Source organism: Anoplopoma fimbria, chromosome 3 (assembly GCF_027596085.1).
Source record: "Anoplopoma fimbria isolate UVic2021 breed Golden Eagle Sablefish chromosome 3, Afim_UVic_2022, whole genome shotgun sequence".
In the NCBI taxonomy this organism is placed as follows: Eukaryota; Metazoa; Chordata; class Actinopteri; order Perciformes; family Anoplopomatidae; genus Anoplopoma; species Anoplopoma fimbria.
Genome location: NC_072451.1, coordinates 21,486,685 through 21,498,732, shown reverse-complemented (window position 1 = coordinate 21,498,732; position 12,048 = coordinate 21,486,685). Strand labels below are relative to the sequence as shown.

Genomic DNA, 12,048 nt, shown 5'->3' with positions numbered 1-12,048 from the left:
CAGACATGCGGTTTGGATAACTTTCTATTTCATTTCGGCAGTGTAGCAAACTGCAATTTGGAGAGAGAATCAACGAAAACACATCAGGGAGTCAATGACAGACAGAGAGCCGGAGTGTGGTGTAAGGGTGGGGGGTGGGTGGTGGTGGTGTAGGGAGGGTGGTGGTGTAGCTCCATTCCACACAGTGCGCCCCTCTGGCCGGGATTCGAACGGACGCTGGGCAGTAAGGCAGGGAGGGCGTGCGCACTGGCAGCCATTGGGAAGGATCTGCGTCGTCGGTGTCAAAGCCAATCGATGCGCTCTCGGGGTCGCGAATGGGAACGAGCGCGAACGGGACAAATGGAACCCGATAAAAAGGGGCGCGTGATTCGGAAGCGTGGCAGAGAACACGGGAGTCCCCGGTGCACCACGACCGCAACCGTGCGGACAGCGGATACCGCCCCGGTAAGTCTGCATGGAACATGGACTAATGTTCCTCCTTGCAAAAAAAAAAAAAAAAAAAAAGGGGAATACATGTTTTTTTTTTTTTTTTTTTGTAGCTTCTTATCGACCCTATTGTGTAATAATGGGTGAATCAACAGCATACATCCCAGGGGGTATTTTTTTTTTTAAGTTGGGTCATATTTGCACATAATTTAAAGTAAATTATACTAAATAGGGGAAAAAAAAAAAAAACCAACAACATGTCTAACAATGCTCAGGTGGAATGTTTCCGTCCTCTGAGCTGTACAGAAGCTATATTCGAGGCATCATGAGGCACTGGAATATCTTGAGTTGCACTGAGAGGTCTTTTGATTCAGTCACATCACGTAGGCTTCTTGTCTGTACGTGGGCTGTGCTCTTCATCTCTCTCAGGACTTTGCATTGTGGGCATCTTTCTTCCCATGTCAGACGAGTTGTTCAGTTTTTGCTCGGTGTGTCTAGTTTGAAACACATTTCTAAAAATAATGACGTGATTCTGTGGAAACAGCATCCACAAATGTTTGGATGATGATGATGATGATGATGTCAGTCAAGGTAAAAAGCCTTTACAGCTTCCAGTTTTCACCCCACTATCGAGGAAGAGATGATATTATTAAATTAGTTTAAAATATATTTCACTTTGGGACAATTAAGGTGTGGGTGTTGAGGAAAAAAGGTGAATATTTATGTAAATCCAGTAATTTGGTGGGGCTGGCGGTGTGATCTTTAACATAGTGGTTTTTTTTTATGCCATTAAATAATCAATCACTCTCCATTTAGCAAAGAAGTCTGAGTTAAATTAGGTCAACCATCGACATCCAGGAAATAAATGGCACTAGTTAGGCCCTTTATTTCCCCCTAGAGGAGAAATCAACACCATATTTTTGTTGGGACTTAATGTGTCTGACTCGTATCAATAGAGAGACTCAATACTGACCTTTTTATAGTTTGTGATAGAGGGGAGACTGTTGGTGATTGTAAACAATGATTATTCATCATCTCCATGTTAGTTGTTGTTTGTGCTTAACATTTTAAAACATATATTAAAGCTACCACAATGGGTCATTTGAAATCTACCGCAGGGTCATACTATTATATTACTATATAATAATATATATACTACTATATTAGGTGAGAAAATGTGAGGATAAAACCAAAGTGTTTCACTGTTGTAAAACTGTTCCGGGGGCACAAAAGTCGTTCTTGCCTGCTGCATAGGGGCACATGCATCATGTTTTTACATAGGTGAAATGAACACAAATAATATGTGCATGCAACTGTATCAATCAAGCTGAAATGACTGGGATTGGCATGTGTAGCTGGTTATTGTCTTTGTCCTTTAAGTTTAAATGTGGTATTCACATCACAACAAGTTTTAGGTAAAGTCAGTGCAGTTTGAACAACTGAGCGCAGCAAACGTTTTGAAAAATTCTTAACATTTTCTTTAAAAATGTGTTACTGAACAAAACACACATTCTTTCTCCAGTGTCACATGTTTCCATAATTTGGTACAGCAGAACCTTGAAGCTACGTCACTGAGGTCAGTAAGAAGGAATAACGAATATTGGTCACACCACAGCAGTTCATCTCTGACCGGTCTCGCGGACATCGCCATCCGAATGTCTCAAATACCACAATAATATTCCAGCGGAATAAAATGTGCACAGATCTGAATGGTGCTTGCAATCTTGAGACTGTAGTTTTGTTACGCTAACAGCATTTATTGTTATAAATTAAATTCTCCCCTTTTTTTTAAAATAATCTTTATTTCAATTTAAAAACAAAGAATTTATTTAGTATTGTTTCTATTTAAAAAATCTCTTTTCTTTCAGAGCTGTGAATCAGTTTGGTATCACACACAAGCTCTTTTATTATGCCACAGGAGTAACATTTACTCTCATGTTACATTTTAGGTAGAGATTTCAGAGGTGCACTTCCTTTTAAGCCCAGTTCATAGCATTTCTGTAGTGCCCCGGTCATGTGGTGCGTGAACTCGGCCGGCCACTGTCCTTTTATTCTCAGTCAGTGCTGAAACAACAGAGCACATACATCCAGCTTCTTGTCAAAAGGGCTTTGGCTACCAAACGGATGACTCACTTACTGGCTGGTTGGTGGCTTTACTGGTGTTACTATAGGGCCTTTTCTGTTGCTGAACACTGATTTTTCTGCTTCCAAATGATGAAAACACGCCATGTCTGCGCTAGCCAGTTAGGTTTGCAGACCGGGCGAGTGTTTGTCATAGTGGGTACTGTGTTTATAAAAAAAAAAAAACAGCTGATATTGAATACAGAAAGTGTTTTGTGCATGTGTGTGAAGGTTTTGTGCGTGTGCGTGTATGCACTGCATGGTAATCTGAACTGTGATTATAATAACAGTCATGCTTTTACAGAACCGTGGCATTTGTGTTAAATTCCTAATCTGAAGAGGAGGAGCACATCGGCTTTAACACGCCTCAGTGCTTCCACTGTTATAGCTCCACACTTTTCCTTTAACTCTGACTTGTTAAAAGTCATTATATTCATTTATTTACTGTTGTGAAATCTTGTGTAGATACATCCATGTGCCCCTTCTATGCTTGTCAGAGGGAAATATGTTGCCCCTTAGACTGTGATACCATCAGGGGTTCTTGTTGCTGATTAATCACATTTCTGCTGGCCTATGTTATTGGCGTTTTTTTGCTATGATATGTGATCTGTCAAATTTGTAATCCATACATTGTTTGTCTTTCAGGTCAACAGTCTGCTGACGTGAATTCCCACCCATCCTCTCAGCACTGGCTCAAGGAGAAGAGGTTCAGCTGTGAGTAACATTTTTATATTGTCTGGGTGGGAATATTGTGGTCAGTCAGTTTTTACTGGAAGTGCTGTTGCTGACTAAGTAGTGTATAAGATTTATTCATTGGTTTCCAAGCAGAAGATGTAAGTTTTCTTTATGTTATGGAGCTATTTTTTGAAAAAAAACAAAACACCGTAAGTCTGAAGCACAGAAGGTTGTTAGCATTACATTACATTACATTACAGTCATTTAGCAGACGCTTTTATCCAAAGCGACTTACAATCAGTAGTATATTACATATCATTCACCCATTCACACACTGTATTAAAGATCATCCTTTCTGGCATTTCTACACATAGAATTATGTTTTAAAGTCCACAACCCATGTGTCCGACAGAACAGAAACACACCCATTTAATTATGTATCAATCCACCTACTCCGTGAGACAAGCGTCTCTTTTGTAGACTATTTCAAACAGCAGGGGCCACGCTAGGGCCAAATGGGATTTTAGGGATACCAAATATATAACTGTTACATACCCCCCCCCCCCCCCCTCAAGAAGACCAACAATAGATATAAAACAATAAACACAAGAATAGTCATTCCATGAGTTTTATTCATCACTGCCCATGAATAATTACAATTTCCTCTCTCATGATAAATAAATAAATTGTACAGTGAGGGGGGGTTAATATAATGGGGGCACTGCCAACCCCCCCCTTAGAACCACCCTTACTCTCACAGAGACCCCTCTTTTTTTTTACCCTTCAAATCTGTTTTTGTCAGGTTTAGTTGAGTGTACTCTGCATAGACAGCTGTTTAAATCACACTTAAATATCCAGCTGTGTATGTCTATTGAACTTATTTACAGGATCTACATTGATTGATCAAGGCTCCAAGTCTGTCTGCAAGCTTGTCTATTTGACTTCAGGCAGATTCCACTAATTCCCTACAGTGGGCGAAGCACACGTCTCACTTTCGTCTCCCTTCCAATGGTTTGTTTTCAGAAAGATCAGGTTCAGTGGTGCAACAGGGGAAAATTACTGTGGGTAGATATTACTTACTGATTTGTTTGAGCGTTTCGATGGAATTCACTGGAAAGAGCTCCAGGCAGCAGCACATGAAAAATGAACTCGCTTGTCATTATTATGAATGAATTTCCACTCAGATTTATTGACCTCGTTCGTTACGGCCCACTTTAACCCCTGCATATACGTATGCATGTGATTTGGAGCGTGCCCTTGTAGCCTTGATATAGATCTTGATACAGATTCACTGATTGATTCACTTCAACATCAAGAGTGTCTCAAAGGTCAAAGCAGAACACTGATTCATTTCTGTCTCAGCTGTCAGGGATTTACAGCCATGTTGACATGTAGGTTGCCAACTGATGACACTCACCAAAAGGCCTCCTCTGTGCCCAAAATCCTGCACACTCTGCCAAGCCTTCTGTTACCTCCTAACTCTCCAAGTCATATGATATAATTCACCACACAAACTTTAATCATTGGAGCTGGCAACGGCAAGTTTTGTGAATGGATAACTGATGAAGTGACATAGACAGTACTTCAATCACTGAGTGATTTGAAAAGGTTGGGGTAATTAGTTTATGTGTGTGTGGGGGTGTTTAAATCTGACAGAATGGCGCTCCCTCATAATTATTGGGCAACTCCAATCAAGTGACTCATCCAGAGTCACAGTTGCCATGTGTCCTTGCCCACCACTTATTTCTCATTTATTTATTTTAGCTCTCTTTTTTATGGTTTGATGGGTCTCTGACATGGCGCAGTTGCAAAGCACTAAAAGCTCATTATGAATTGAGCATTTATTCACCTCATATCTTATTATAAGAAAGGAAAAATGATATTATCTGTAATGAATGCTGAGTATTACCAAAGGAGTACATTGTCGTTAGCAGTATGGTAGCTGATGCTATTAACAAATTACTATTACACAACAGAGATGTAGTTATTCTTGATTTCATTTATTGTCATTATGCAACACAGGGATGCACAGCTAAATGCAGTTGGAGCCTATTTACAACACAAGAAAACAAGACAAATAAACAAAACAAAACCTAATGCTTTCCTGTAGTGCATTTTTAGGGATGCAAACAGCAGCAACAAATCAATTCTCTGGTCAGATAACATGGCCTCTTAACATAAGATAAATTACTCCAGGGAGACATTATCCAGTTGTGACTATGTTTGAGCACCAAGCATGGTTGATGTAAACAGAGTCTGTCCTGTGGGTCGCCCGTTAAATGAGTTTGATCCGGGCTGAACGATGGAGCCAGGTCTCTGTAAACCAGGTGGGCACACGGTCAACAACTTCTTGTTGCTGGGTTAACCTGAAGGCTTATTTCATCCGTCTTATTTTACTTTTACTGGATATTAGCCAGGACTAGGCTGGGTAGTAGAATAGCCTTAGGTCCTAACTGGGCTAGCTTAGCTCCCGTCTTGGCTCTCCTCCCTGTGGCAGTTGACTTTGCTTTCGGTGGAGTTTGGTATGGCTGAGTGGCCCACTGTGGGCGTTGATCGTCTCAAGGTCTGCTGCACTCACTCCAATCTCCACGCTTCCTTTTCTGATGTTGATGAATGTATTCTGTGATTTGACATAAGTGCTATAGCAATAAACAAGAAAATATAACAAATTAAATTCATGAGAGCTCCTGGCCGCAGCATTTACATTCGCCACAGTTGCAATTTTTACATTTGTTTGCTGCATCTTGAACCAATTAAACCGTTTGTACTGTCAGTTTGAAAGAGCGACTATTCTCATGACTCGACTACGGAGGATATTTGCAATGGCACCATGACAACCATATGGTGTGGCAGCAAACCCATCCTGAAATGGTCTTGTGACACGTGGCCCAGTGGAAACAGACTCCCAGTCTCTCCCAGTCTGTCTACGTCTTTCTCTCTCTCTTTGTGTCTGTACTGTAGGGCAGTGGGTTCCCTGCATGTGGCCTCCATGCTGACGTCATCTTTCATTTGCCACAAATGTGTGTTGTTTCTCTTCCTCCTCAACAAACTCCTCTCAGCCTTCACCCGTCTCAAAAGTTCCTTTCTACTGGAGTCTGCTTCACTGCACTGAATGCAAATACAAAAAGCAAAGTTTCCATTGTGGCTGTTTGACTTTTTTAGCAACAAGTAATCCAAGCTGACAAGTGTTTGACATTTAAATAGAGGTAATATGGCTTTGGGGTGAGTGTTAAAAACAATGGAAAACTGTTGAATGATGTTAGATAGGTTTCTACTTAAATAACATGATAGAAGAAAGTATGTTGACGTTAACCTTCTGAGAGTTTAATGAACATTGACAATTTTGCTTTAGGTTAACACTTTACTTATTTTTTAAATTAATTAATCTGCCCATATTTTGCTAATAAATCTTTTGTCGATCAATTAGGGGCTCTGGTGAACTAAATGTTCACTCTGTCTTTCCCTCTCTGTGTCATAGATGCAGATGTAACCATTTTAATAAGTTAGAATGTAAACATTATTCTATGGTTGTTATATTTGCAAGTCTGACACCTGCAAGAAGTGCATAAACTGCTTTGTGTGTAGGACATGCCCACACAAACGGTGTGGGAAGGAGGGATAACATTAGAAAGGAGTTTTTGCCTTAAAACCCATTGCTGCCTAAATATTGATTGGAATAATATTTATGTGCTGTATGAATTACATTAGGATGGATTTGTCCAAGTTTTCATGTAATCTGCAGATTAAGGACTACTGAGACTTGACCTGACTAACAAACAGCACCCAGTGAATACAGTTAGCATGTTTTTGCTGTTGTACATGGGAGTCTGTGAATCCCACTTGCTAATACAGTACCTCGCAGCTCAGTTTATAAATATTTTTTGTTTCTATATCAGATCAATAATCCATGTAGATTTTCCAGATATTAGAAACATACAGTGCCAAAGTATGTTCATATCCTTGGGTATCATATTTTTCATTTAAATCAAATTGACTTGGTAAAGCTATAGAATAGTCAGTAAGTGATCCAGTGAGGTTGCAGGTGCGATTTGCATTATGAGCAATATCACATTTGTATGTAGCCTCCTGGACATTCTTCTAATATTTGTTTGCTGTAGTCTGTAGCTGCTTTACTTAAATAAACTGTTTTCATAGAGCATATTGCAAAACCAAAGAAATTGAAGTCTGCACACAACAGTATAATGGTAATCAAATTATTGACTGCAATACAACATGCACTTCTTATTCATCACACCTGTGCTGTTTAATGTAAATACTTGTGACTGTTTAATCAATAGAAGACTGAGTTTGAAGATTTTGTGCTTCGGGCAGTTGAATCTCTAACTGGGGGCCAAACGACACAAGGCCTACCTTTTTTAATATTCTTTTCCTTCTATTTGCTTTGAGGGGTTGTCAACGGTGATTTTCTTAACCTTCAGCTAAATTTCTGAAAGATCAGAAATCGCAAATGAACAGTAAGATTCTTAAATGCTTTCAAAATGCAACATGTTATCAGTAAAATAATTCCAGTGAGATGCAATGTAATGAAATACTGAGTTCTTGTCTTTGAACTAAATATAAAGTGTAATGTGAGCTGTATCTCAGTTCAGTGAGCTGTGTTTCAGTCCTTTTCAGTAAGAACCACAGCATTTCTTTTTCAAGGTCTGAAGGAGAAACGATGTGGTCTTGGATGTATTTTTTTGGGTATCAAACAAGATTGCACAATCTATTTTATTTGGTCACAAAAGTTCAGCTCAGTGTCTGAACCTAAGGCTTTTTTTTTAAGTGAAGGGTTTGAGTTTGGAGAAGAGACCAAGGACACGAAGGATCAGTGCCAGAAAAGCTATTTTTGAATTGGTATACACAAATGATGCCATCAGTAGTGCTATCGGTGGACATTGGTGTTCAAATTACACTTCCCAGTGGGAATAGAGTGCTGCAGGGAAGATGTATTTTTGAAAGTTAGCATCGTATTGGTTCCGTCAACAAAAATCCCATGGGATTATGTTTTTGGGGATTATAACTGGATTATTACATGTTTTGTTTAGCAAAATAATCCTCACAAATGAACACCACTTGTATACTTTTTGAAGGGTAAATGCAATCGCTAGAAGTAAACATTAGCTAACAAGCTAACATTAGAAAATAAATGGAAAAAATACACCACAGTCGCATGAGCCTAAAGTCTAAACTAGAGGATCACTAAACATCTAACTGAAATAAATAAATACAGAAAGAAATGTACACTATTGGAGCCCAGTTCTACCAATACTGATGCGATTGTAAAACGTAGCGGTATAAACACAGCAAGGCTAAGAAGATGGACTAGTTGGCGTGATGTTGTTTTAATGTCCTCGACAACATCTGTAGTCTTATTTAGCCACTTGCTAGCAACCACATTTTTAAAGACACATATAAACTTCAAAATTCACAAGTTGTACAAGTATTTTGAAGTGTTTTATGTCGTAGAACAAAACTATAAAATCTCTTTAGCTTGTGTTAACAACAGACCTTATTTCAAGCATCTAACCAAAAACACTTTGACGTCAAGACAAGGAAAGTGAATAAATGCAATCTTATCTACAGGTTATAGGACTAACTTCTGCACCACTTTATTAAGTGGGTGTGGTGGTGTTCTGATTAAATGGATGTGGGCAGGCCCAACAGACAAACAGGATCTGCTGCAGCTGTCAACAGCTGTTTTGTCTTGTGACCAGTACTGCTTACTTCTCCATTTACCACTCGCAATTTGACAAGTGAGCATTTGAAGGCTTATACAGAATACATCAAATCTGGGTAAGTAAAGTAAATTTGCTTAATACGTGCATAGTGCTGTATGTTTTGTTTTTTTCTTAATGTTTTCTTTATACTGCAGTAAATCTGACTTCTGTAAAGTTAATTCATCGTGGTTGTTGCACACAAATGGCTTTGAAAGCTCTCATTGTTTGACTACAGAGTAACAGAACGCAATATTAACAGAGTTCCACGCATGATTTCTTTAGTGTTCTTTGTTTTGGCATCTCAAAAGCTACCTTTGTGTGAGTGTGACCATCGATTTTTAAATGTATAACAGTGACTGACGCGCTCTCCATTGTGCATGGACGCTGTGTGACATAGATTGACTGGTCAGATGGGAAAAGTTCACACTGCTGCCAGCAATGCAGCCTTCTGACCTCTGATTTAAATACGTGACTAAAGAGCAAACGTTGGTTCTCATGGTTTCATTGTGGATGCTGCCAATGAAGGGTTGGATGATAGTAGATGAGTGTCGTGTATATGGCAGATACCTTCAATGGTTCGGAACCGGCCACTAGTCACTATTGCTTTCACATTAAAATTCACACCTGCAGATGAGTTTTCCATTCACTTTAGTACAGTAAGTGAACACTACAGTTCACAGAAAACCACTAATCAAACTAACCACTTAGCTATTTTAGTTATAATCAATCTGCCATTTTTTTTTTATCTGTCAAATCATTATTTAGTCTATGAAATGTTTGTTGAAAGTGGTATAACGCCTACAACAATTTCCCAGAGCCTAGGTTGTTGTCTTAGATTTTCCCAATCGTACAAAGCCCAAAAATATATACGGTTTACTATAATATTAAATGTAAAATACTCCGATTTTAGTAGCACGGACCAGTAAACATTTGGCATCTATAATTAATATATGACTTAGATGATAAATCAGTTGTTACATATTTATTTTTCTGTAATTTATGTCAAGCTACGTATCTGGTGTTCTTGGGGAAGATTATGCAATTAATCTTCTGTGTTGCCTCTCCAGTGTGCCCCTAGACAACACACAAGACTCATTCATATTTAACTCTAGATAGAGTTAGACAGAGTTATGCACTTCTTGCAGGTGTCAGACTTGCAAATATAACAACCATAGAATAATGTTTACATTCTAACTTATTAAAATGATTACGTCTGCATCTATGACACAGAGAGGGAAAGACAGAGTGAACATTTAGTTCAAAGTAAAGTTCATCCATGGCCTTTGCTTTGTAAATTAAGCACGCTGGTATACGCCCAGCACAATGATCCCTGGTGTGCTCTCTAAGCCAAATCCTTACAATCTGCATCTTGAGTGCTGCCTCATGACCATGCATCCTGTTTCCCGCTTCACATCAACAATCAATTATTTGTAGAGGTACAGGCAGCCACAATGGGGATGACTTATGACTTAAGCTTACAGAGATGAGGTTACTTGAAGCTTGTTTCTCTAAGAAGTGGAGAAGTGCATTTCCATCCCGGGTCTTTTCGTCCAATGATCTTGTTTGATTGAGAGGCCTCTGGGGTTTAGGTTTAAATGCTCTTCAGAGTCTCCGGCTCATTCCTTCCCTGGATGTATTCACAGAGCCATGACCTTTTCAAAGAAGTGCTGATAGCAAGGGAAAAGTAAGTTTTGTAACAAGTAGGCTTACTGAGATGTATTTATTTTCTTGGATGCAGCTTTAGGTTTCTTGAAGATAATGAGCTTCAAAAGTGATCACTGATTTCAAGGTGCTCAACCATGTAGCGTCAGTCTTCCCTAAAAAAAATACGTGTTTGAAAGGTGCTATGTAAACACAGGATATTATTCAAAATGAGGCAAACACTGACAAGATCATAATGAAATGCAAGTCATCGGTAAGCCCATTGCTATATATATATATATATATATATATATATATATATACATATAGCCACACAGTGTGATACGAGGGATAAAATAGTGACACTGAAATTATTTGGTCAATTGACAGATGATGATGTGAATTGTTAAATTGATTTGTAAGCCAAAATGCCAAAAACTTGCTGGTTCCAGCTACCTCGAACACAATAATTTCTGTTTTCATCGTTATAAATTCAATGTTGACCGTTGGTTGGGCTAAACAAGCAATTTGAAGATGTCACCTTGGGCTCTGAGATAGTCTAATGGCCATTTCTTTTCACAATTTTTCGCAAAACCATTAATTTATTGAGTCAACAAATTGAAAGATAATGAGCTGAAGTCCTACAAGATAGCAAACACACATCACATGCACACTTAATAACAAATCGAAGCAGGCAGTGTAACTAACTTGTTGAGCAAACAAATGCAAAAGACACATGATTGGGTAAATACAGTCTAATGCTTAAACATATCAGTCAATGCTATTTACAAATTCCATTATGAGACTGCAACGGTGCTTTATACAGTTATATTGACTGGGGAGTGTATGTCCTTGATATTGATTTATTGTGAGATTTCAAATATTCATTTGAAGAAGATTTGAAAATTTGTTTTTATTCAACATTGAATTATCTGAAATTTGGAACAATTTTGTGTTTTACCTGGAATTGTGATGTTCTTACTTACACAAGTTGAAGTCCTTAGAGATACCGCAATCTTTTAAAACTAACTTTTGAAGCACATAAATGGGGTTATACCACCTGAGTTAATAATAAGTGATCTCTCGGAGGCTGACAACTGCCCTCATTACAAGGTTTGGTGTACATAGTGCAAGTGCTCCTTAGTGTCTCAGATGGCAGAAGGACACACTGAATTTTCTGGACCTTTCCTCTGATGATTTGTGCTAATAGCCTTCAAGCTTTAAATCTTTTATAGGATCATACCTATCCATGCTGGACTTGCATGACATGATTTGAAATAACCTTTTACCATCTGTCTTCTCTGCTTGTTTGGTAAAGTAGCTCTCAGCCCTGATTAAAGATTTTTTTATTAATACCCTACTGATGGCAAGAAAAAAAAATATTTTCATGTTAATACTTTCTGATGTGGTGCTATTTGAGAGGCTCATAGTTTACGCACTTATTTGACAGAAGAGGAGCCTTTAG

General features: G+C 38.6%; 1 protein-coding gene across 1 annotated transcript in view; it reads left to right on the top strand.

The window, feature by feature from the left end:
- The first annotated feature begins 369 nt into the window (after positions 1-369).
- The window catches only part of LOC129114061 (cAMP-specific 3',5'-cyclic phosphodiesterase 4B-like), a 48,969-nt gene continuing 37,290 nt past the window's right edge, over positions 370-12,048 (top strand). Inside the window, 2 exon segments of the mRNA XM_054626571.1 lie at positions 370-444; positions 3,193-3,261. The gene's annotated coding sequence lies outside the window, so the exon portion shown is untranslated.